At 35.0% G+C, this 27500-nt stretch overlaps 1 protein-coding gene across 1 annotated transcript in view; it reads left to right on the plus strand.

The window, feature by feature from the left end:
• The first annotated feature begins 4495 nt into the window (after positions 1-4495).
• The window catches only part of LOC106872519 (uncharacterized), a 33605-nt gene continuing 10600 nt past the window's right edge, over positions 4496-27500 (plus strand). The window contains 2 exon segments of the mRNA XM_014919539.3: positions 4496-4653; positions 12291-16979. The gene's annotated coding sequence lies outside the window, so the exon portion shown is untranslated.

Consider the following 27500-nt stretch of genomic DNA (forward strand, 5'->3'; position numbering starts at 1 on the left):
CATAAGACTGCAAAGAAACGAACGAATTTAGATGACAATATGGGCATAAATATGTGCGCGCGAAGTTGTGTGTTTGCGTGCGCGCGTAATGCTTTTTTTTTTAGATCTCAAATCGTTTAAGCAAAACTATCATTTAACTTAATTTTTTAACGTTACTGACTGGCAGCTTTCTTGCAGTAATAACAATACTTAGTTTGCTATTTATTCTAAGGTTGTTTTTTTTTCTGAATAAATGATTTGCTGCTGTAAACCGAATGTAAACTTCTAAAGCGTAAGTAAAATATTTACAGTGATGTTGATATTATGGACGTTGTCCATCATTATAAGAGTGCACATAAACACACCAACAGAAGATGTTTAACATTTGCTTAACTTTTACTTCCCATTGGATACTTGAATAAACAGATGGAATGCATTGGGGCAATGTTTACATGATAGCTTTTAGCTTGAAACATGTTAGATAACAAAATAAACTTGAGATACTGATGTGGAGTCGTGACTCCTGATGGTGGCTATAATGATGGTGATGTCGAGGAGTCCTAAGATCCATAAACATATAGCTTGAGTCTCCTGCTACATTTACAGATTTCTATGCATGTAATGTATCTTTTACAAGTCAGACTTGTAATGTCAACCTATATGTATGTTATGTATTTTAGTCGTACAGCAGAATACACTTCTCTGCGAAAAATTACTTACCTCAGTTACGCAACAGTTCTGAAGCGTCTTTTGTGTTAATGCACATTTAATCACCGAATAACGGATAAGTTAATTTGAACGATTTGAATGTTAATTAGGTGAACTGTATCAGTGTTTTATTAAGAACATAATGCAAAGGCGATGATCCACACAAAAGATCAGTCGTAGTTTGGTTTCTGACAGATTTTACTATTAACTATAAGTGTAAACACTTCGTCATTGAAAGCAGCGTAAATATTGTGTATTTCTCGTATATTAAACTTAAGTTGGTTTCCATGTCCACATTTTTAAACGTCAAGGTCTACATCCATGTTTTTTGCACTAACAGCTCTGTGTAAGTAATGCCACGAATCGTAAGACAATGTTTAGATCCATGTGCACATGATAAGGAGGTAGGATTCAAATATAGAAATCAAGAATTATGTGTGTGTGTGTGTGTGTGTGTGTGTGTGTGTGTGTGTGTATACATACACGCACTCACACTCACACACACACACACACATACACACACGCACGCACACACACACACACACACACACACACACACACACACACACACACACACACACACACACACACATATATATATATATATATATATATATATATATATATATATATATATATATTCAAAAATTAGGAAATGGTGAAGATAAAATCCAGGATACATATGTTTCATAGTTAGCGAAACCCCAGAAGTAGTTTCATAGTTAGCGGAACCTCGGAAATAGTAAATTCTCCAAACGAGGGATAGACCGCAAGCAAAGGACACATTACAATTCTGACTTGTAAAATATGCATTACATGCAGAGAAATTTGTAAATGTAGCAGGAGACTCCAGCTTTATGTTTATGGATCTTAGGACTCCTCGACATCACCATCATTATAGCCACCATCAGGAGTCACGTCTCGGCATCAGTATCCCAAGTTTATTTCAGGCAAAGGATACCTTCTTTCGAATCCCCAACGAGTTAACACGGGATATCCTAACGGCTATGTAAACTTCACGCCAATATTAAAAAAGATAGATATGTTAAGAACAGTCGCTACCCATGAATTTATTTAGAGCAGTACCTACCATTACTGCAACAACCACAACAGGTCACTTTTAGGTCACTTGACCATTAAAGTAGATTCCACAGACAGCCTCTACAACAGGGTCATACCACTCCCGTAGTCGTCTTCTTCTTCTTCTCCTTCGTTTTCTTCTCCTTCCCCTCCTTCTTCGCCTTATCTTCCCGCGACGAAATTCAAACTCGGAAAGTACTTACGGACGAAATGTTGTTAAGTAATTTGTGGGGCGTACCAACGATTCTGTTAGTATGCCACTGTAAAAGATATTCATAATAGAATACAGAACTGCAACGCTGGACAAATAGTTACACTGTCATTGAATATTATCATACTGAAAGGATAAGTCTCGAGCAAAGTTTGATATCGTCCACTCGATAGATAATGCAAAGAAGTTCGCTAGAAAATAGATCACTAATGACCAAAGAGAAAAGAATTCCTAGTCTTCGCAGAGAAACATTTCCCCAATAGCTGTAAATGTTAGAAACTATTCAATAGGCATTCTGTGAAAGCTTTCTACAGCTGTTGTTATGAAAAGAAAACATAAATGCTCACGTATGACTTTAACTCTGAGAGTCCAGATACTTGACCTCTTGACCAGAGGTGCAAGGGACTTCAAAAATAAATACGCCAACCCCCAGTCTTCTGTCATACACGTAGACATTTTTGTCTAAATCGAACACAAAGCAAGAAAGTCATATCTGGAACCCAAAGGACTGCAGTATGCCACACTAGACATAGACATTTCTAGATTTAAGATCAACATTAACAATACTCTTCATTTAACTTGTTGAAGGGACATGATCTAGATGCCATGAACAGATTTATACCACTTCCTTTTTAAAATATTTCTTCGGGGTTTCTTCTTGTAATTTTCTTTGTTGTTCTCTCTCTCTCTCTCTCTCTCTCTCTCTCTCTCTCGTAATGACTGAGTACTCGTGAGCAGACAGACACCATCTATACTTCCCTATTGTTTGAAATATTAGCATATTTAGTATGAGAGAGAGAGAGAGAGAGAGAGAGGGAGAGAGTGAGAGAGAGAGAGAGAGAGAGAGAGAGAGAGAAATGTATCAGCACACAGCTGGTGTACATTTTCTATTGAACAGACTGGAGCAATTTAAAATGAAATACCTTACTCAAAGTCAGACCGTGTCGTCCGGTTCAAAAATTGAACCTAAGCTCTTATGATGGCAAACCGAACACGTTAACCACCCTAACTAGACCGCGCATTTTTACATAATAAAGAAGAAATAGGCATATAAGAGTAATGAACAGTTTTGATTTTGCTCTTTTTTCTCCAGATCAAAATCGCGATGGATGCGATTCTCAAGTTACTTCAAACCTTTTCCAGTGAAACCATATGTTTTAATCAGTTATAAAATAAAGCGATGCAATGGTATGCGAACCGGGGTTTAATACCTCATCCTGTCAGCAATTTCTCTCTTTATCTCTCTCTCTCTTTCTCTTTCTCTCTCCCTTTCTCTCTCTTTCCCTCTTTCGGTTCAAAACAGATCTACTTTAAATATACACACACCGCACACACACACACACACACACACACACGCATACAGAAAGTATGTGCACAAATTTAGATGCGTGCTTCCCGTATAAAATAAGGATTAGTTAACAGAATAGTAATTGCAATCAAAAGCAAACATTATTAAAATTCTTATACATCAGGAAGTTTGTATTAAATTGCTATCATGATAAATAAGCTGAACAATTGCTGAAACCGAGTTAACACAAAAAGCCACTATTTTCTTCTAACATTGCTAGAATTAGCAGTCAAATCTTGCTCAAATTATACGTTCCAAGCTTAAATGTTGTACATAATGTCCTAAACACAAGGTTTCTTAAAATAAAAAAGAAAACGAAGAAAAATTATCATGGCTGCCATCCCTCTGATCATATCTGTATTTGATCGATGTTGATGTGTTGGATAAACAATAGCAACACCTAAACTGCATTTCTAAAGTATCTGTTATTAAACCGTATGATAACTGATGAAGTTGGATAAAATTATTTTATATATTAGTCGTAGATTCGAACTTGTCATGGGATTATTTAACATGAAAATGCACTTTTCTCTCAAACTCTCTATATCTTCCAGCCAAAGTCACTTCAATAAATAATTGGTTCATGTTTCTACTGTGTTTCCATGACGATTATCTTGATTGTTTTAAAGCAGGGACATGCGAATATTCGTCAGAACCCTTGAGTATTACAATTTTAACAAACTGCTCGTCCGATTATCAAATGTTTTTGAAATAGAGAGTTAGAACATACAATGATCAATTTAGATGAGTATTCATATTAGAAGTATTGAAAATATACAAATCTTAGGTGAATTGAATAAATATGTTAAAGCGTCCACTTTATTAAAAACACAAATTATTGAATAGTAAACTTTGTAGCATAATAAAATAAATGTGAGCATGCAGAAGGTAAATTTGATTGTCAATATTACTATTAATGTAATAGGTGTAAGTGTATCATCGTTATTATTTTATAAGAGACATACGATTAACGGGATTGTATTGAAACCAAAAGCATATAAAATAAATGAAATAGAGTAAAACCAAGACCAAATATTGCATACGTCTTCAATGAACTCTAATGACGTTATAAGCTCCCATTGGCTAAATCTTTTTTTTTTTTTTATATATTTCACTTCATTTTATTTCATACATTACTATAAAATAAATAACTTGAGGAAAAAACTTTCAGAATCAGGAATTACAATCTCAACAGCCAGAAACTGTTTACAGTCCTGGAAGATATACAATTGAAATCAGCAAGTAACATTCCAGACGTAGTTGGCGGAACAGCTTCCTTCTCCCACTTTTAGGAGTGTCATGAGGACTTGAAATATGTTCCTGTCACGTAAGTTGCCAAATCGTTTACTAATTTGTAATTGTCTGATTACAACTTGTATTTCTAACAATTTCTTCGAGGGCACAATTTAGAAACGAAGTTTTACGTTCTATAATACATACTATGTATAATATCATGTAGAGGAGACGAGGCAGATTGAGAATAAAGTTGTCGGAATACATGGTTGTTATTTGTACATTCGGCGCGTCTCTTGCTGTGTTTTGCGTTTGGAGACAAATAAAAAATACATTTTATAATATATATTTGAACCTCGATATCTGCAAAAGTTGGAGACGTTATAAGAGATTCAAGTGAAGGTTTAGGTTAATTTAATAGGTAGGCGTAAGAATATATATATATATATATATATATATATATATATATATATATATATACACACACACACACACATACGTATGTGTGTGTGCGTGTGTGCGCACGCGTGTGTGTCAGCGCTTGTGTGTGCATGAGTATGCGTGTATGTATATATATGTATATATATATATATATGTATGTATATATATTTCTCTCTCTCTCTCTATATATATATATATATATATATATATATATAAATATATATAAATATATATATATATATATATATATATATATATATATAAATATATATATATATATATATATATATATATATATACCATATACACGCACTTATATATATGCACACATACACGCATTTATGTATATATATATATATATATGTATATATATATATATATATATATATATATATATATATATATATATATATATATATATATACACATACGTATGTGTGTGTGTGCGTGTATGCGTGCATATATATAAGTGCGTGTATATGGGATAGGCTGTACGTGTGGGTGTGTATGTGTGTGCGTGCGCGTGCACATGCTTCTGATTTCCGAGTCGTTACATCACTAAATTGACAGACTTACTCAATTTGTTGTAGCTGTCTGGGTTTTGCTTCAGATACCATTTAGGTAGTTCGTGTACTTTTCATTCATTTCAGGTAGGTAAATACCGTCCTGTGTGGTGGGCTGTCAGGAATTGTAGAGTGTCGAAGGAGACACCTTGTGGTACCATTATCGGTTGTGTGCATTATGATGAGAAAGTCTGACCTCCTGCCACCGGCAAAAAGCGGTTATAGGACTTGAGCGCCTTTACCCATTTACAGATGCCGTTCAGGTGATGACTCGTAATGCTAGCAAACCAGTTTGAAGAAATTTAAAGAGACGTTAAAGTGACATACGATCAACGGATGGACGAATACACACAGACATACATGCATACATACATACATACATACATACATACATACATACATATGATTGTATCAGGGGTGTGTCATTCTGTTTTAATGCCTTATTAATTAACACTCTCATATATATATATACACACACACACACACACACACACACACACACACACACATATATATATATATATATATATATATATATATATATATATGCATATATATATATATATATATATATATATATATATATATATATATATATATATATATATATATATATATATATAAACATATATATATATATATATATATATATAGAGAGAGAGAGAGAGAGAGAGAGAGAGAGAGAGAGAAAGAAAGAGAGAGAGAGAGAGGTGTTTATAATCTAAGACTTTTGGAAACTGCAGGTGATATAGGAATTGTTTTGCGCGTGGGTCAGACATTGATTTGTTTTGTTTGTTTTTTTTTTGTTACCATCCAAGTACTTTTTAACCTAATATTCAATACGCGCTATTGGTCATAGTTTTATCGACTTCGAGTTTCACTGTTAAAAGTAATTTGCTTCTTATATACACCTATGCAAACACACGCGCATACACGCACGCACACAGGGGTATTTTATATATCAGTGGGGTATTTAATATATCAAGCTCAATCGTTGTTATATGTTTATTTACATCATTATCTCTCTCTCTCAAAGGGGATATTTTCTATTAATTTAACTAAAGCCTCTTCTATGTTCTAAAGTTAATGACAGAATGAATGGCTAGAACTCTACCATATCGAACAACATGAATTTTCAAACTGTCCCTTTTATCTTTATAGCTGAACCATCCGACAGCGAGAAAAAGTGGTGAAGTAACATGTTTATTAGTAGAAATTATCATACAATTTTAAATATTTGAAGGACCCTGCGTTCCTTACTTTTTCTGCATATATTACTCAGTGTTTACATCATGTTTTATGATAATGTATGAAGCACTTAGATATAAAATGACTCAAGTAGCGCTTAGATATAAAATGACTCAAGTAGCACTTAGATATAAAATGACTCAAGTAGCACTTAGATATAAAATGACTCAAGTAGCGCATAGATATAAAATGACTCAAGTAGCGCATAGATATAAAATGACTCAAGTAGCGCATAGATATAAAATGACTCAAGTAGCGCTGAATGTTCTTTTCCATAACCCATTTTGAAGTTGTTGGAAATTTATTAGCATGGTAACAGTTAGAGTTGGTTTTCATGTAGGCTGTAGTAATATTGTTAACAAGATACTTATGGGATGCGCAGTTAAGAGTTTTGTGCATAAATTTTCTTTCGTTTGAAGAAACAGTGTCATTTCCGTAGTCATTAACATGGAAACGTTAAAATACGAAAAAAAAAACCTCACCTTCTAATAAAATATGTATATAGGTGCAGGAGTGGCTGTGTGGTAAGTAGCTTGCTCACCAACCACATGGTTCCGGGTTCAATCCCACTGCATGGCACCTTGGGCAAGTGTCTTCTACTATAGCCCCGGGCCGACCAAAGCCTTGTGAGTGGATTTGGTAGACGGAAACTGAAAGAAGCCCGTCGTATATATGCGTATATATATGTGTATGTGTGTGTATGTGTGTGTATGTGTTTCTCCCCCAACATCGCTTGACAACCGATGGTGGTGTGTTTACGTACCCGTAACTTAGCAGTTCGGCAAAAGAGGCCGATAGAATAAGAATAAGTACAGGGCTTCCTGGGGTCGATTTGCTCGACTAAAAAGGCGGTGCTCCAGTATGGCCGCAGTCAAAAATGACTGAAACAAGTAAAAGAGTAAGAGTAAAGAGTATTCTACTTTATACATCGAGCGATTTCCTCTCCGACTATAAATACAAACGTTCACCAATCCAACCTCCTTTGTCTTTTCATCCACTACCAGCCGCCACAGATTTTCACCAAGTCTGACCTACCACAAAGCGCTTTCTCTTCTACTATACCAATTTGTTATCCTTTTACTTTAACCTCAAACGTACTACCCTATTTCGCCTTTTGACTTTTCTGCCACTTGCCGCTTATTCCCAAAGTCACTTTTGCTTTAAAAGTAGCAGGAACAACCGTGTCTTATTGTTTAGTAACTCTTTCTCCACCACACCTATCCCAAACCAATCCTGAGCTACCATTTCTCGTTACAGCTACTCACTGACACCATCAGCTCCATCGTCATCACTGTTTCTTTTAGCTAAGCCTCTACAAGCCTCGTCTATTGCTTTTTTACGTTTCGAACAGTTTTGTCGATGTCTATGCGACTGCTTCTCGGAGCACATACGAGATATTCAGCTCAACAATGAGCCACCCATCTCACACTATTCTCTCTGTCAATTTCGATCGCGTTTGGCTCATCGAATCGCCACCGATCACTCGTCACCACAGAAAGGGAACAGGAGTTTCTCTTCCCTGCAAACTTCTACCTCCTCGCATTGTCTAAATTTGTAGATACTTTATCTGTAACATACTTTCCATATCAACTTACACATACATGTCATAGTCACCTACAGACATACAAGCACCACACATGCAAAACTAACACACAGACATTCCACGCCCACAAACACAAATGCTAATCTCGCATACACACACTAACAAACATACATAACATGCACACAGGCAAAAACACACATACACACATGAATACACACACACACACATATATATATATATATATATATATATATACAAGAACACACACACACACACACACACACACACACACACATATATATATATATATATATATATATATATATATATATATATATATATATATATATATATATATATATATATGAGAACACGCATACACACACACACAAATACCGCCAAAATACCAATCAACACCAACTCGAAAAAGCAACACATAAAAAAATTTAAACACTCACAAAATTCCAACACACACAAATAATTCAGGAAACAAGTTGAGAAAAAAAACGCTATAAGAACCGAAACATATTCGGCAGAGTAACTAAGCTACAAAAACGACAGAGATCAACTATTAAAGAAAAAAATCACTTTTAGACATGCTAACGTCAGTAACAGGAATTCACAGATTCACAGAGTCGTACTATACATAACAAAGCAGCAAACCTCATTATTAATACTACACACAGTATACTCCTTGTATTGAAGGAGCATGCTACAAATACTTTTACAAGGCAAAACACCCCGCTAGGTTTAGATAATTATTTAATACAACTTCGTCTTAGAGTATCTTACCCATCAATGAACATACATGAAGGATTGCAGACGCTTTGTTGCAATAGTATTATAAAGATTCACCAAATAAAAATACCACACATGGATACAAGGTCGAACATCAGACTCATTTGTGCGAATCGCACAGGCCAAAGAAGAGGAAATCTGTCATCTTCAACTGAGATTCTGTTAGAAACATATTTTAACGAGCCTAAAGTTCGTTTATTCATCATTTTATAGCGAGTATCTCATTGTATTTACTCCGAGCAGGTTGTACGCGAGCGCAACTCAGTCACTGATGCTGTTTGTTAGAAGATGAAGCTTAGACTTTAGAATCTACTCTGGTTATTTCTCTTCCATATCTCCTACCGAGGGAGGTTAAAAAACCAGCAATGTGTGTGGGAGTTCAATAAGGGGGAATACTGAGCAGATATGATGCTTCTGCACCTTTTTCTTAAGGGAGAACTTTCTCCATGGTAACTGCAGTGAATTTGCCTTTAGAAGTTGAAATATGTCATAAAGCTATTCTAAAACTAAACTTCGTTTATTACTCATCTGCCTGTTACATATATATATACAGATGCTGCAAGTTTGAGATTACAAGTGAGTTCAGGTGGTATATTTGCAGTGCTTTTCTTCTTTGCCTTGCAACCCTAAGTCTGTTAATGCCGGTTGCAACAAAGTTTCTTATACCATTTTGACACAACGATCTCCATTTTGTTCGCTCCGAGGCTGTTCGCATAAAATTGTTGTGAGCTATCATCACTGCTGAGAGATTACTCTTCAGTTTGTCCCTATATCTGAGCCATGGTCGACCAACATTCCGCTATCTGGCTGGCTATACATGTGGACTTTGGGTATTTTTTCGTCATTCATTCTGATGACATGGCCAGCCCAGTGCAATTGCGACTGCATAAAGAAACTCTCGACTCCACCAATCTTATACTTGCTGAACAGGTCGGCATTCGAAACTCTGTCATTTAGTGAATAACCGCAGACTGAAACAGCCCTTGTGGAAGATGTCGAGTTGGCTAATGTGTCATCAATAGGGTATCCACGATTCTGAACCATACAAGAGAATAGTAAAAATGGCAGCTTTATAGACCTGTATTTTGGTGTCAAGTTTAATCCCCCTTTCATTCCATAGGCGATGACGGAATTTTCCAAATGCGCTGGTTGCCTTTGCAACACGGTTGGTGATTTTATCATCAACGGAAGCACTCGAATTTACTTTACTACCAAGATATGCAGTTCACATAATTTAGCTTTTTCCCATCAACCTGTATAGGAATGTCAGGGAAATTGTGAACCAGTCTTATGATCAAATTCCAACGTTAGTGTCATAATACGATCAGAAATACCTTTGGGTAGAAGAAGAAGGAATCTGACTATTTCTGTCTTGATGGCAAAACCAACACCAGAGCAGCGAAGCTCGTCCTCATTTCTTCCACACCTGGAAAATTACGTATTCAACTTCCAATTATGATGATCCTGTCCTGCAAAACGAGTTTTACCGAGTGCAGCTATGTCAATATTGCATTCCTTTAGTTCAAGGGCAACCAGTGCTATTTTTCGTTCTGGTGCTGGGTGACTGTCGTATTCCAATAACCAAGGTTAATATCCTTAGATTTCCTCATGTTTCGACTGCGTTACTGAATAAGCAGACAGCTGCAGGGAGTTGTCATGTTTAAGGTGAGTACGCAATGTTTAGGGTTCCTTTTATCACCCCCTCTCTCTGTTAGGAAAAGTTGTGCTGTGTCTACATAGAGCTACTCTGTTACCACTGGAGGAAACGGACAGCGAAGTTACTCACAAGTTCTGTGCTGGAACGGCCATAACCCAATGGTCACCAACTGCGTAGAGATCTAACAAGAGTCTTCCAGTATTCTCCTTTACCTCTTTACCTCTCCCTGCTGCTTTCACTCACTCGCCAGAGGCCTTTTTGTTTTTGCAAGTTGGGACTGCGCAGTACTGAATGAATAAAACCCACACATGATTTGATTTTACCGTTGAAATCTTGTGTAGAAAGAGCCACATATTCTGGAAGTGATGATAGCAGGTATATGGTGCATATATGTGTCACAATACCAAGAACAACACATCTCAGGTTTTTTTCTTCAGATATTTCTATCTCCTAAACAAAGTACTATAAACAAGCTGGAGAACCTGGTCTACCATATGAGTCAGAATTTACTGATAGAATTTGCTGATAGGCCAGACGAAGAATTGTGAAGGTGCCAGATTGGGGGTCAGGTCGAAGGTCTAGAAAGTATTTCAGTGTAGGTAGTCCTTCGTTGTCTGGGATCACTGCATATAAAGTTTTGATATCAAGAGTGGAAAGAAATTTAGAGGAGCCAGAAGGGAAGGAGAATGAGTTAAAGAGACGAAGAGCATGGTTTATGCTGTGGATGTGGGATGGAAGCTGCTAGGGGGCAAGAACATAGTCGAGGTATATAAACTCAATAAACTATTAAAGATAGAGAAGAGATGTCAGAAGTTCTAAAAAATTTTAATCCATGCATAAAGTAAATATATATATATATATATATATATATATATATATATATATACATATATATATATGTGTGTGTGTGTGTGTGTGTGTGTGTGTGTGTGTGTGTGTGTGTGTGTGTGTGTGTGTGTGTGTGTGTGTTTACATGTTTACATATTGAGTTATATTTGTTTAATGCTACTGCCAATACAGTTGTCATTATGTATGGTATTAGAATATCAATAGCCAACCAAACTAAATGCAGCTAAATGCCATTTCAAATTTAGTATTTGTCTTTAATGCTCTGAGCTCTTTATTAATGAAAATGTTATATAAGCATTTAATATCTTAATTTGTAGAGCAAGAGATAGACACATGATAATCCCATGTCATTTTAATCTTATGGTCTCCATTTTGCATATACGTTACTGTTACCTTTACAAAACTTATGGAATTCGATAATTTCCAATTACCAATTACATGACATTTTTCTGACTTACCTTTCTTACCTTTGCAAAGGTCATATTAGAAACAAAAAAGCAATATTTTTGAGAATGATTATTTGAAGCTGCTTTGGGTTAGGATATTGTATTATCAATATTAATATACTGGTTATGTTCTGCATCATGGTATTTTCTAAATATTATCTTAATATATACCTTCTTTATTTTCAGATATACAACAGTTGATTGCTTCAAGGGAAAAACTGTCTACCTATTTAAGAAACAATATTTTATTATCGAAAATATAAAAACACTAACTCAAGGACAAAGTTCTCACACCGGAATTCAAAATGTTCCAGTACTCCAAGAATCTACTAATCATTTTTCTGATAGCTCTTGGCGACGAAGTTATTCAACAGTCAAGTTGTTTTACAAACAATCCCGAATGTAATCCAACAATGTGTATCAGTTGTTCGTGTAACAATTATTGTTACCTGTATAATGAATGTTGCTCACATTCGGTAAATCAAACTATTATAAACCAAAGAACATTGTCAACAGATTACAGTTGCAGGAAAATTGATGCTAACAGTTATTTCATGTTTGACCGCTGTCCAAGCGACCATTCATTTACAGAACACATTACCTACTGTGAAGCACCAGATGAGAATGATCAATTATACAACATACCTGCTTTTGGAAAACAAACTAAAAGACTTTACAGGAATTTGTTCTGTGCTCTGTGTAACGGAGAGGAATACATATTATGGACAGTTCACTACAAATGTAATCAGGTGATGGATATAGATTTCTCTCTCTTCCCTGACAGACAGATACAGAATCACTGTCAAGTATTGTTTGAAGCGCCATCAGACTATACAGATTACAAATACCAATGTATTCATTACGTTGCAAAATGTCCTCCAAACGTTACCAATACTTCTTTAGTTTCTTCGTGTATGTTTGGGCCAATGGCTATTGTGGAATCAAATGGAACTACTTTTAGGAACACTCACTGCGCCATCTGCAACGGTATTCATATTAACGATATTCTCTGTAATGCATCTATCTATGGAAATATTTCATATGGAACGCCCAGACAACAATATCCTCTAACAATAATATTTAACTATAATAATAATAATTTTGAAGTTTCAAATAATGGGCAACATAAACTTTATTCGAAAAAACTACCCTCTTGTTCACAAGGATTTATTTACGATGAAAAAATGAAACAATGTCGGCAAGTTTACTATAATTCTATATTAAATTGTACAGCTAAAAGACTGGAAAAATCTGAATATTACATCACCAGTGATGGGTATCTTTATCTAAATGCTTCCCACATTCTGCTCAACCAATCAGCATTCATTCAAGATCCACAAGGCATAAGTATTTGTGTAAATAACAGAACAGAGGTGATGGGAAAATATTATACTTTTGCAAGCTATATCACATTAGTAGGATTAGTGACTTCTATTCCTGCTCTATTCATTACTATCATAGTTTATTTTTGTATACCTGATCTCCTTACATTACCAGGTAAACTTCTCATTAGTCTTTTAGTATCATTGTTTACAGCAGAACTCCTGCTACTTATCTCACCACAAGTTACATCAAGTTCCTTGTGTTCAACAATAGCTATTATGATGCATTATTTTTTCCTGGCGGCTTTCTTCTGGATGAATGTCATGTCATTTGATGCCTGGTACACTTTTTCAGGATTTACACCGCTTCGAAGTACAGAAAAAGATACAAAGAGACTTGTCTACTATTCTTTATATGCTTGGATATGTCCCCTTATAATTGTGACAGTGTCACTCATATTTCAATATGCACCCGGGAACCATGGACTTTCTCCAGAATATGGAAAAGGATTTTTTTGTTGGATTACAAATATAAAATCTCGATTGTGGCTCTTTGCAGCGCCCGTAATAATAATTTTGTTACTTAATATATGTTCTTTCATACTCACTGCCAGAGGTCTCTATTTAGCAAGTAAAAACTCCTCTAAATATCTGGAAGTAAAGAATAAGACGAAATTTAAGGTTTATTTTAAGCTAAGCCTTTTAATGGGCTTAACATGGATATTTAGCTTCTTTCCAAAATTGAATGAAATCGGTGTAGTTTTTCTTATATCCTGTATTTTAAATTCCTTTACTGGGTTAATAATTAGCATATTCTTTTTGTCAACGAAAATTGTAAGACGTCATTTTCGTCTTAAATGCTACCAAAGATATTACAAAAAGGAATGCAAACATACTGACATATCTATCAGTTCTAACAAAACGCAGTTGACTAATGTACATATATAGTGTTATTTATAAACGTATCCTAAACAACTTTACGGGTTTAAATTAATATTCAGTCTATGGTAAAATCTAGTCCACAAATCGCTTACCGTCGTAATCATGTAAATGCATTGCTTGAAAGCTAAATGCAAAGCAGGTACACCTGTATTCAAACAGTTGATCACATTCATATTTACACACATACACATACATACATACACACACACACACACACACACACAACACACACATACACACAACACACACACACACACACACACACACACACACACACACCACACGGATGGGCCCAACCTATCAAGTTTACCTGTCATTAAATATGGACAAGCTAGAAAGCAATGCGCTAACATCCATTATTCCCGCACTTTTTCCAAATACCTATATCACATTCTGGTGCTGAGCTTTCCTTGTGAAGAGGCAATTAATATATGCAATATATCCAACAATAAGGGGTGAACACATAAATTTCGAAATAGTATATCCTGACGACACATCAAATCTCTTTATCTCTCTTTTTCTGTCTCGTTCCTTCTCGCTCTGTTATTCCCTCCTTCTCTTTATCTCTCCCCCATCTCACTCTGCTCCATTTTCAGTTCAAATCACAGAGAAGGTGATCTTCAAAATCAATGTTTAGCAGAAAACTGCCTGCAAGGGTTTATTTCTGCACTACAAATCCCCAGTACTTCCCAGGTCTAATATTGATTACATATGATAAAACTGGCAAAACTAAAACTTCCAATGCATGGTAACATTCAACGTCTCCCCAACATCTTTTACTAGAGAGCGTCTAGATAATATTGGTTTAGAACAAGGCTAGCAATTTTCAGGGGAGAAATATTTTTGTTGAAATATTTTAGTTGAAACACGCTGTCTTTTATTTCAGTTAATTTTTAAAATAAAGATTGATCGGATTTTTGTTGAAATATTTTTGTTGAAACACGCTGTCTTTTATTTCAATTAATTTTTTAAATAAAGATTGGTCGGATTTTGTTGATCACGTGTGCGATATTCTAGCGAATCGTGAGGCAATATTGAAAATACTCTGCCGGCTCACCATCTTCGTGTATGTTATATTATTGGTTTCAAATGTTGGCACAAGGCTGGCAATTTCGGGAGAGAAGTTAGATAGATTGCATCGACCCCTGTGTTTAACTGATAATTATTTTATCGTCCTCCAAGGGAATGAAAGGCAAAGTCGACCCCGGCAGCATTTGAGCCCAAAATGTAAAGACTAACGAAATGCAGCTGTTTTTGCTCGATGTGCTAACGATTCTACTGGTTAACCGCCTTCTTGTATGTTATAGTATGAGTCAGACATTTTAAGCAGCCAGCTGGAAGAATCGTGGGCACGCCAGGCAAAATGCTTAACGGCATTTTGTCTGTGTTTACGTTTTGAGTTCAAACTCTGCCGAGGTCAGCTTTACCTTTCATCCTTTCTGAGTCGATAAAATAAGTACCAGTTGAACACTGGGGTCGATGTAATTGACTTGCACCGCTCCTGAAATTGCTGGCCTTGAGCCAAAATTTGAAACCAATATCATAACATAGTTCTTCAGACGTCCTACAATCACTTCCTATCAGCTCTCTACAGTGACTTCCTATCAACTCTCTAGTAAACGTCTCCAACACAGCAGCAACATTTGTAAGTTAGCCTACTAACCCATCAGCAATGTGCACATGTGTTTATTTGCCTTCGTATTATATTTCTCATAAATATGGAGATTTTACATTGGTAGCACTACCCGTACCCTACACTTTCGAATTAAATAACACATTTATACAAATACCTCCTTTGTCAAAAAGAATCTGGAAAAATGCCATAACATAGAGATAACGGTGGTTACCAAAGCCATAAAATGAAATATTTGAAATCTGAGGAGTAAACAAATCATTTTGATTTAAAAAGAAAAAAGTTTAATCAGTATTATTAATAGTAGAATTATCTAAACAACACTGATTGGCTGATTTCATTAACACAAAAAGTCAGCATCTGCCACAAATTCTCCCCAAGATTTTACCGTTCAAAATGTAACTGATTCCTTATTTTAACTTGTTATGATTTTGACTCTTCTGATAATTTGGAAATTGATTTTTAAATCTACAAGGCTATCAGCAGTAAATGGGTAGATATAAAACTGGCTTACTTAATCAGAAACTCTCCTGTTGAAATTACTAACGAAAGGACATTTTTCGAACACAGAGACTTAAACATGGCGGCCAATTTCACCATTCGCAATACACGCATGCGAGATCCATTTCACTAAATGCAATATCTGCTATACCGGTCGTATGGTTCAGGAGCTTTTATATCCTAATACAAAAACATCTCCCCACATGGGCATATCCTTCAAAAATCTCTGCAACACATACAGCCACGGGAAAATGGACATTGATATCAGCATCAAAGTCGCATAAGTAACTTGGAAATGAATTGTATAACCCAAGTTTATACAATTTTACAACTCAACACGCTATCTTTGAAATTTATTCACACAACGCCACGAGGCTAACTTAAGCTGAAAATTATTTTCTCTCCTTATTTTGTCTTCGTGTACATTTGGGAAGAGTTATTCTAACTAAAATATCAGGATTATTAAACATCTTTAAGGTAATGATTCAAAAGTTTTATTTTTTCATTAGTAATTATTTTCCTATATACTGTCACATTCGATCACACAAACACGCAAACACATATATACATATGTGTGTGTGTGTAAGTATATACACATTTAGGTGTGTGGGCGTTTGTGTAAGTGTGTGTGTATGTGTGTATGTGTGTGTGTGAGCGTATGTGTGTGTGTGTGCATGTGTGTGAGTGAATGAATATGTATTTGTTTTATGAAATACATGTTAAATTATCTGTAACACAACTTTGTAACAAAATGTTGGTTTCTCACAAATTTAGTTACTTGAATGCAATCGAATGTACATTATGCATTGCACGAGCACTCGTGTATGTATGTTTGTGCATGTATGTATATAGGAACATATAATTCTTAATGTCTAAAATGTACTAAAAGTTATATTTTCGTTACAATCGCATTCGAAGTCAACAATAATGAAATGTTGTTTATGCTAGTATAACTAAAGAAAGTTTGGTCAATCCTTAACTTTAGAAAGATGTATTTAATAATTCCTATGGGGTTGAATTGTTCCGACAACACTAGAAGGGAAGATGATTATACACATTCCAATGAATATATATATATATATATATATATATATATATATATATATATATATATATATACATATACTAGCTGGTGTACCCGGTAACTCCAGGGAGTGGGTAAAGATGTTGTATTTAAACGCCTTATTATTCTGATATTATAAGAAAGCAATTTCGTTATAACTGTCACAAAAGATGTATTTTCCGTCGCGAAAAAGCATAAAAAATTGTCAACTGGAGGAGGGAGAGATTGTCGGAGGTTGACGAGAGAAATTGTCGAAGGTTGGCAATAGTGGTTGTCGGAGGTTGGCGAGAGAGGTTGCCGGAGGTTGGCGAGAAACGTTGTCGGAGGTTGGTGTGAGAGATTGTCAGAGATTGACGAGAGAGGTTGTCGGAGATTGGCGATAGAGGTTGTCGTAGGCTGGCGAGAGAGGCTGTCAGAGGGAGAGGCATCTTTATTCCAAAATTTCAGTCTTGCAGGGCTTCGTGATACACAATGTTTTGGGTTTTGCTGTTGGGTGCATAGATGAATAAATTTTCCGGACTTTCAAAATGACTGGTGTGTTTTTTTAATAAATGATAAATGGTTGAGAATGATGTCTCGTTCGCCGTGCTGTTCTCCAACCATAATGATGGCCACCTCATTTATTAGCAGGTGCATCGAATCGGTGCATTGAATCGCCGAGCATATTCGCCAGCTAATCTTTTGTCAGCTGTGACGACGACTTTGAGGTCAGGCGCCTCGTCCATCCCCTCCAGAGCGCATTTCAAGCTATTCACAAACTTATGAGTTGAATGAAGCATTGTCCGTAATTTTGCAATCAAACGTTTGTCAACACGTTCAGTTTGCACCTCTGGTCAACTTCTTCCTCGTCACCTCCCATAAAATACACCTGGACATATTTCGGCTCTGAATCTGGTAAAGGTCTTAGGCTCCCCACTCGATGATAGTATTGACCCCTGATTTTGAAAGTTGAAAAGAGACCTTGTCGGGTGAACTCTTCTTCTGCACCGAATGATGTCATCACGAAGGATGCGCTGCATTTCAATATTTTATGACGGAAATCGATGCCATCGAGAGTGTTTTGTCGAAGAAGTTGCAATAATACGTCTGGTGGATCTTGCAGTCTGTACATACATTATGTACATTTAAATCTGAAATTCAACGACTGTTGTATGCTGAAGCAGCTTCGTCTCTGCAGGGTCTGTTTGCTCCAGTTGCTTCAATAACCGAAGGGTGATGGAAATGATAATTGATATTAAAATCTTTTGTAGCTGAAGTTAATAAAGATGTATCAAAATTACATATACACACTTAACGAAATCTCTACCTAAGTCAATATCAAGTCGCTCGTGAACACTACTGGAAACATGTAACCCAATTGTAACCTGTTACATAGTCGGGTGGTCGACGACTAAGCTAACAGTCTCGCCAAATATTCTCCTTGGACACCTCGTAATGTGAAAAATAACGTTTTCAAAGGCTAGATGAGTCCAAGAGAACCAACCCAACCACATTTGAATGAACAGAAAAACGCAATCTAGTAACGAAATCTAGCTGTGTGACTTGTATCTTAGCTCTATGTGTCTCACTATTTGAGACACATTGATCAATCTAGTCACCTCATTTTATCTCTGATAATACTCTCAATATCTCGGTCACCTTATAGCTGGTCCAGGAAGTCTGAGACAAGAGAGTGAGTTTGGTCATCCTGTGCAGCCGTCCTGCAATATAATCGAAGATCAGCGCAAGTCAGTAGTTGCAAGTCAGAACTCAAACTTCTTCAAACCACAAACACACGACGAAACTTTCTTTGCTGTGGCAGGGGTATCACATGCCTTTGCTGCAATGAAACACCGTCACTTTCGTGGCTCCATCGCTCAGATGTACTGTAAGCGGAAGTAGCAACGACTCTCCAGTTGCTTGCACTGCCGAATCTTCTGCTGCTGTTCATAAGAGATGGACTCTTAGATATATTCAATAACTAATGACGGACAACACCCATGTCAATAATTAATTCCTTTTGACTAAATACAAAGCCATTTTTACTTAAATAAAATATAATCAATTACGGAAAAGATAAGACTAATGAAGTATTAGTACTAGAGTAATGAGGTATTAGTCCTAGTATTAGAGTATTAATCCTTGTTATGGGTAGTAGTGTGGAGGCGCAATGGCCTAGTTGTTAGAGCAGCAGACTCGAGGTCATAGGATCGCGGTTTCGATTCCCAGACCGGGCGTTGTGAGTGTTTATTGAGCGAAAACACCTAAAGCACCACGAGGCTCCGGCAGGGGATGGTGGCGAACCCTGCTGTACTCTTCCACCACAACTTTCTCTCACTCTTACTTCCTGTTTCGGTTCTCCCTGTAATTCAAAGGGTCAGCCTTGCCACACTGTGTCACGCTGAATATCCCCGAGAACTACATTAAGGGTACACGTGTCTGTGGAGTGCTCAGCCACTTGCACGTTAATTTCACGAGCAGGCTGTTTCGCTGATCGGATCAACTGGAACCCTCGACGTCGTAAGCGACGGAATGCCAACAACAACGAGTAGTAGTATAATGAGAGCAAGACGAAGAATGTATTTTGGCAAACATTCCACCTAACTTCATTATCAACTCTGAATCTGTGTGTTATACTTGAGTAGGCTTCGAAGTTGTGAGAGACATTAAGGTAATACTGTCCGTTTGCTTGTTAATGTATGTATTTGTGTATACACAAATACACTCACAAACATGCGTCGACAGGATACGACATGAAAATCTAGTGCAAACGAATAGAGTAGTTCTCTATTTCTGGTAATACTATTAGTTCAGAGAGTGGGAAGTAATTATACCACATGAAAGAAAGAAGAGGAAAATATTATCGGAAGAATAGTTAGGGAATAGCTAGAGTGAGGGAAAATGGTTTTGTGTAACTGAAGAATAAGAGAGACGAAGTAACGGACGTGGTAACATTAGTAGGTGAAAGGAACGACGATCAGATCAAGAGGGAAATAGAAAGAATTCTGAGAGATCTTTAAGCCAAAACCGTTGTGGGGGGCGAGGAGTTTGTAAACAAGGAAAAACGATATACACGCATACATGTACTAATACATATATATATATATATATATATATATATATATATATATATACATACATATATATATATATATATATATATATATATATATATATATATATATACATACATACATACATATTTATATATGTATGTATATTTATATGTGTGTATACGTATGTATGTATGTATGTATGTATGTATGTATGTATGTATGTGTACGCTTATATATATACATATAGTTGCTCTCCACCAAGTAAAAATGTAGAGGTGAGGCTGGTGTTGGTGAGCGACAGTGTCGGCGGCGGCGATGGTTGTTGTTGTTGTTGTTGTTGTTGTGGTGGTGGTGGTGGTGGTGGCGGCGGCGGCGGTGGCGGCGGCGGTGGCGGTGGCGGCGGTAGCGGTGGCGGCGGTAGCGGTAGAGGCGGCGGTGGTGGTGGTGGTTGTTGTTGTTGTTGTTGTTGTTGTTGTTGTTGTTGTTGTCGGCGGCGGCGGTGATTGGCATCGGTGATGATTGGCAGCGGTGATAATGATGCTGCTGAAGGTGATGAGACTGGTCGTGATGGTGGAACTGTTGCTGGTATTGTTTCTACGTTCTATAAACCATTGGATTTTGTAACCAGCCACATTAAAAAATTTCATGTTAGAGAAACTCACATTTCACTGAGTTATTTGCTTAAAAAAAACAGCAAAGTTTTCATTAATTATACAACTCCGGTGAATCCTATCGTGAAAAGATAAGGTTCATTACTATCTTGGCGTTTGGTTAGTGTAAACAATTTTAACGTTAACTGGGCTGGTTTAGAATGGAAGTTCACTGTTTCAGATTTAGCGAAATGAAATTATGAAATAAGTGACAGAGAATTAAAAACATGTATCATCAAGAAATGTTATGCTGTTGTTACCGTTTTGTCTGTTTCGAAATTGCTCAACGTTTTAGTTGGTCAACGTTTAACTGAATAATACTTGCAAACATAATCAAAATTATTAAAATAGTTACAAAAAAAGATTACTAAAATAGCAGTTATCGTATATGGCGTGCAAATATCATAATCCTTGCTTTAATTCATTGACCAATAGAAGAGGTTAAGCCAACAAGGTTACTTGCACATATACACCCTAGAAATAGCAACGAAATCTCCTTCCAATCCCACGCTTCCACGTTTGAAAATGATCTTGTTGTCCTTAACACACTGATTGAAAATGAAAAAGATAGTGTCACCAAGGATGCAACAATTAGCATCAAATTTTCATTGGATTGAAATTGATAGGAGTGAAATTGGTAGAAGTGAAACGACTCTGCTATAGCTGAATTTACATGATTCGTTCTTAATCCGGGTGATCATTGATACAGTTATCAGAATGGTGATTAGAGGTCGTCACAGGTTCGAGTCTATAATGAAAACATTTAACAGGGAGATGCACATAGTACTTTCACAGTCATAAGCATCTAAATAAGTGAGTTAGTTTATGTTTTTGTTACGTTCAGATTTCGATTGCGATGCATGTTTGTCAAAAACCGCCAGACAGTTTAGCACAACGACAGACATATGAACATTGTTTCATTATCACAACCCTGGAGTATTGCAAGAGTCACAGAGTGGACGTCCGGTAATACACTACTCTTGGAATTACGAGCATGAAAAAACAAGGAACAATTCAGTAAAGTAATTTTTCAATAGCAGTTTTTATATGAGAAGAGATTATTATCACCTTACTCAACCCGTCCCCGATTTTAGTCAAAGAGACATCACACCAAGAGCATCACACGGAGAAACGTAACGAATTTCGACAGATGAAAGTAAATACTTAATTAGATCGGTAAATAGACAGAGAGAGAGAGAGAGAGTTAGAGTTGAAGGATAGCAAAAGATTGGCGTTTTATTTATCGATTTTGGAAGAATAAAAAGCAATGATGTGTCCAAGCAGGAGTTGAACTCAACTGGGTAGATAATGCAATGTATTCTGTACGACGCTCTAATGATTCCGCTAATTTCTCACCTGATATGTAGACGAACTGAAAATATATAAATCATACTTTAAAGACAAACTATGTATAATTAAGTACTAGCACCCAATTCACAGAAATTAGCCTGGATACAGAAAAAAATGTAGTGCAATAACATATGTACCTAAACGTACATGTAGTAAGTTCGATTATTAATAGCACAATCAACAGCAATATAAACTAATTTACCTTGATTGCTAAAGAACGTATCATTATCTAATAATAAACAGTAAATAAAATAGGGTCAACACTGACCAGAAATATAGTTTCTGTGATCAAAAATGACGTAACGAATAGTGTCATTGACTGACACCTTTTTTCTTTTTATCATTATTTCCTTTTTATTTTATGTATTGCTACCCATTAGTAATTTAAGAAGAAAGATTCAGGAATGAGATTTATGATCTCAGCAGCCAGAAATTTGTTTACATCCCTGGTATACAGACAATGTAAAACAACGAACATATCAAACGTACTTTACGGATTAATTTTTTTTTTTTTTCCTTCCTTAATTTTACGAGTGTTATGAAGCTTTGAAATAGGTTCCTACCACGTAAGTTATCAATTTGTTTATTGATTCACAACAGTTTGTTTACAGCATTTATTTAAAAGTTTTCTTCGGGTGCGAGGTGTGTTATTTCGGAATGAAGCTTTTATGTTCTATAAAGTGTTGTGTGTAAAGCTGTGTGTTATGAAGAAGATAACTGCAAGATTAAGAATAAGGTTATACGTATCTCTGACCATAAATTGAGAATTCAGCTCTTCTGAGGGTGGATGGGGGTATTTTGGAGAAGAAATAAGAGAAAGGAACTGGAAAAAACAACACTAACACGTTTCTGATATTTAATGATTGTGACATTTTAGATGTGGGTTACGTTAGATGGAAAGACATGCACAAACGCATAAACAATTAAGGAAAACACACACGCGCAGACACAAACTTATATAAAGATATACTTATTACTTATTTCCATATATAAATATATATATATACAAGCACATCTATATATATATATATATATATATATATATATATATATATATATATATATATATATATATATATATAATGTTGAGGGGGGTTTAGGAGTTGAGGGAAGTACTGGATCTTCCCAGAAACAGCTGTAAGATTCTATCCATAAAATACTTATCCAACCTTACCTTTGCTCTCTTTATCTTTTTGTTTTTATATATTTACATATATATATATATATATATATATATATATATATATATATATATATATATATATATATATATATGTATGTATGTATGTATGTATGTATGTATATATATATATATATATATATATATATATATATATTAAACGTAGGCGTAGGAGTAGCTGTGTGGTAAGTAGCTTGCTTACCAACCACATGGTTCCGGGTGAAGTCCCACTGCTTGGCACCTTGGGCAAGTATCTTCTACTATAGCTTCGGGCCGACCAAAGCCTTGTGAGTGGATTTGGTAGACGGAAACTGAAAGAAGCCCGTCGTATATATATGTATATGTATGCTTGTGTGTATTTATATAAGTATACTTATGCATACATATACACACACACATACATATATATATATATATATATATATATATATATATATATATATATATATATTTGTTTTGCAAGATTTTTTATGTGAAATCGTGTGTTGAAACAGATGTTGTTGTACTTGGGGATGGTCATATTGCCAGTTTAGCCAATAAAAACACACGCACTGTATATTTGGTGTTAATTTTTTTTTTTTTTTTTTTTTTTTTCAGCTTTATATTACATTAATCTTAATCTTAATCTTATTTCGGCCAGAGTTCTTTCGTCACACTTCTGTGACCTCATCAGTGGTCCTTTGTTTCCTTCTTTCTTATGTGTGTCTCACCTTGCTAACTATCAGCCGGCTGATAGTTAGCAAGGTGAGACACACATAAGAAAGAAGGAAACAAAGGACCACTGATGAGGTCACAGAAGTGTGACGAAAGAACTCTGGCCGAAATAAGATTAAGATTAAGATTAATGTAATATAAAGCTGAAAAAAAAAAAAAAAAAAAAATTAACACCAAATATACAGTGCGTGTGTTTTTATTGGCTAAACTGGCAATATGACCATCCCCAAGTACAACAATATATATATATATATATATATATATCTTTCCTCATTATATATACATACATTATATACATATAATACCTCATTATAAACAAACACGCGCGAATATAAGAAAAATAGCTCTTACTTTTGCAAAACCTCAAAGAGAAGTACAGACATAATAAACATCTCAGTATCAATTAATTTTACCTTTTGTGCTAATAGCACATGTGTGTGTGTGTGTGTGTGTGTGTGTGTGTGTGTGTGTGTGTGTGTGTGTGTGTGTGTGTGTGTGTGTGTGTGTGTAGATGTATATGAATATATATATATATATATATATATAGTTCTTAGGATATATATATGTATATATATATATATATATATATATATATATATATATAGTACTTAGGATCAATTATTTTATGCTAAGATGTCTGTACTTTTCTTTGTGGTTTTTCAAACGTAAGGCCTATTTTTCTTATATTCGCTACATTAACTGTGCGTGTTTCTTTATAGTGAGAGATTTGTGACTTTGGAACGTTGACTCCTCTTTCTAGCAAAGCTGGTATTTTAGTACCCTCATTTTTATGTACATTTTATCTATTTTGGCTAAGCTTGCTGGCGGCTTTATTATTATAATTATCATCATCATCATCATCATCATCATCATCATCATCATCATCATCATCGTCATCATCATCATTATCATCATCATCGTCATCATCATCATTATTATTATTATCATTATTCTTAATAACAACGATGATATATATATATATATATACCGGAGTAAGCACATGCAATGTGCAACAAGGTGGAAAAAAGAGTACTCAAATACCAGAGGTAGAGTAATATGCTTTATTTAAAAGCAGCAGAAATATAACAAAAAAACCGTTACTCTGAGTTTCACGTTCCCGTTCATCGGACAGTTTTGTTTAACAAAACTGTCCGATGAACGGGAACGTGAAACTCAGAGTAACGATTTTTTTGTTATATTTCTGCTGCTTTTAAATAAAGTACATATATATATATATATATACACAATCATACAAACACAGAAACACAGAGAAACACAGACATATATATATGGCTGTGTGTGTGTGTGTATGCGAGTGTGTATGTGCATATATACACAGATATATATATGTGTGTGTACATGTATATATTATGTGTGTGTATATAAATATATGTATGTGTGTATATGTATATATATGTATATGTATGTATATTCATACATACATACATACATACATACATATAGAGAGTATCTGTAAAGTTCGTTTATAATTTGAAAACTTCAGAAAAAAATAGGAACTATCCACTCAGAAGGTCGCGTGCACCTAACGAAGCCCACATGGAAGAGTTCTGATATTTTTAATAAACCTATATTTATTTGCATATGTTTTCCAATTAACTCTGTAGAGTTATCCTTACTTTTCATTTTCTTCTTTTCCTGAATTTTTCAAGTTGTAAAGTCAATTTATGAACACCGCATATATATATATATATATATATATATATATATATATATATATATATATATATATATATATATGAATGATAACAATAAATGGACCAAAACGCATATAAATAAAAGTTCCTTTAATTTCATTATTTATATGCGTTTTGCTCCATATAGTGTTATTATTCATATCTACTCAAAATGTATCACTTCAACTTGGTATCTCTACCTATAAAACGGGTGTGATATCCTGTTTTTTTGCGTAATTTTTGCTACCCATGGTAACTATTAGCATATTTACATTGTCAAAGGTTTTTTTAAACTGAGATAATATTAATATATATATATAAACTATTATATATATATATATATATATATATATATATATATATATATATATATATATATATGTATGTATGTATGTATGTATGTATTTGTGAGTGCATGTGTGTGTGCGTGTGTGTGCGTGCGTGCGTGTGTGTGCGTGCGTGTGTGTATGTGTGAGTCTGTGTGTGTGTGTAATTACAATCACCTCGCGCGAGTATAGTTTCATAATCAATGTAATAACAACTGCTTATATAAGTCATAGTAACATACAGATTAATAGCTCCTGATATAAGGTAACTTGAGAAAAGGACTTTGATAGAAACACCGGAAATATATCTATACCAGTTGGTGCAATGGAGCGGATGGTGATGACTTATATATGGGATTTTAGAGGGCGTGTTCGTGGAGGAGGCTGGTGGTGGATGTATTGGTTTCGACGTCCCGAAATATATTTATTATGATGATTATATGTAGGCGCAGATAAGGTACATATGTTTATGTGCTTGTGTGTGCGTGTATGCGTGTGTGTGTGTCTGTGTGTGCTTGCGTGTACAGACACACGTATACAAACGTGTACACGCAGTACTTATATATACATATATATATATATATATATATATATATATATATATATATATATATATATATGCATATGTATGTATATATATATGTGTTTGTGTGTGTATATAAATACACAGGTATATAATATATATAGATATATATGCATATATATATATATAGATATATATGCATATATATATATATATATATATATATATATATATATATATATATATATATATATATATATATATATATATATATATATATATATTCACATATATATATTATACATATATATATGTATATTGTATGTATATTGGCTCACACACACATACACATATATACGCATACACACACAGACACACACACACACAAGCACACAAACACACATATAGATAGATAAATAGATAGATAAATAGATAGACAGATAGATAGATAGATAGATAGATA

This window comes from Octopus bimaculoides, chromosome 9, assembly GCF_046866305.1.
Source record: "Octopus bimaculoides isolate indiv1 chromosome 9, ASM4686630v1, whole genome shotgun sequence".
NCBI classification, from domain to species: Eukaryota; Metazoa; Mollusca; class Cephalopoda; order Octopoda; family Octopodidae; genus Octopus; species Octopus bimaculoides.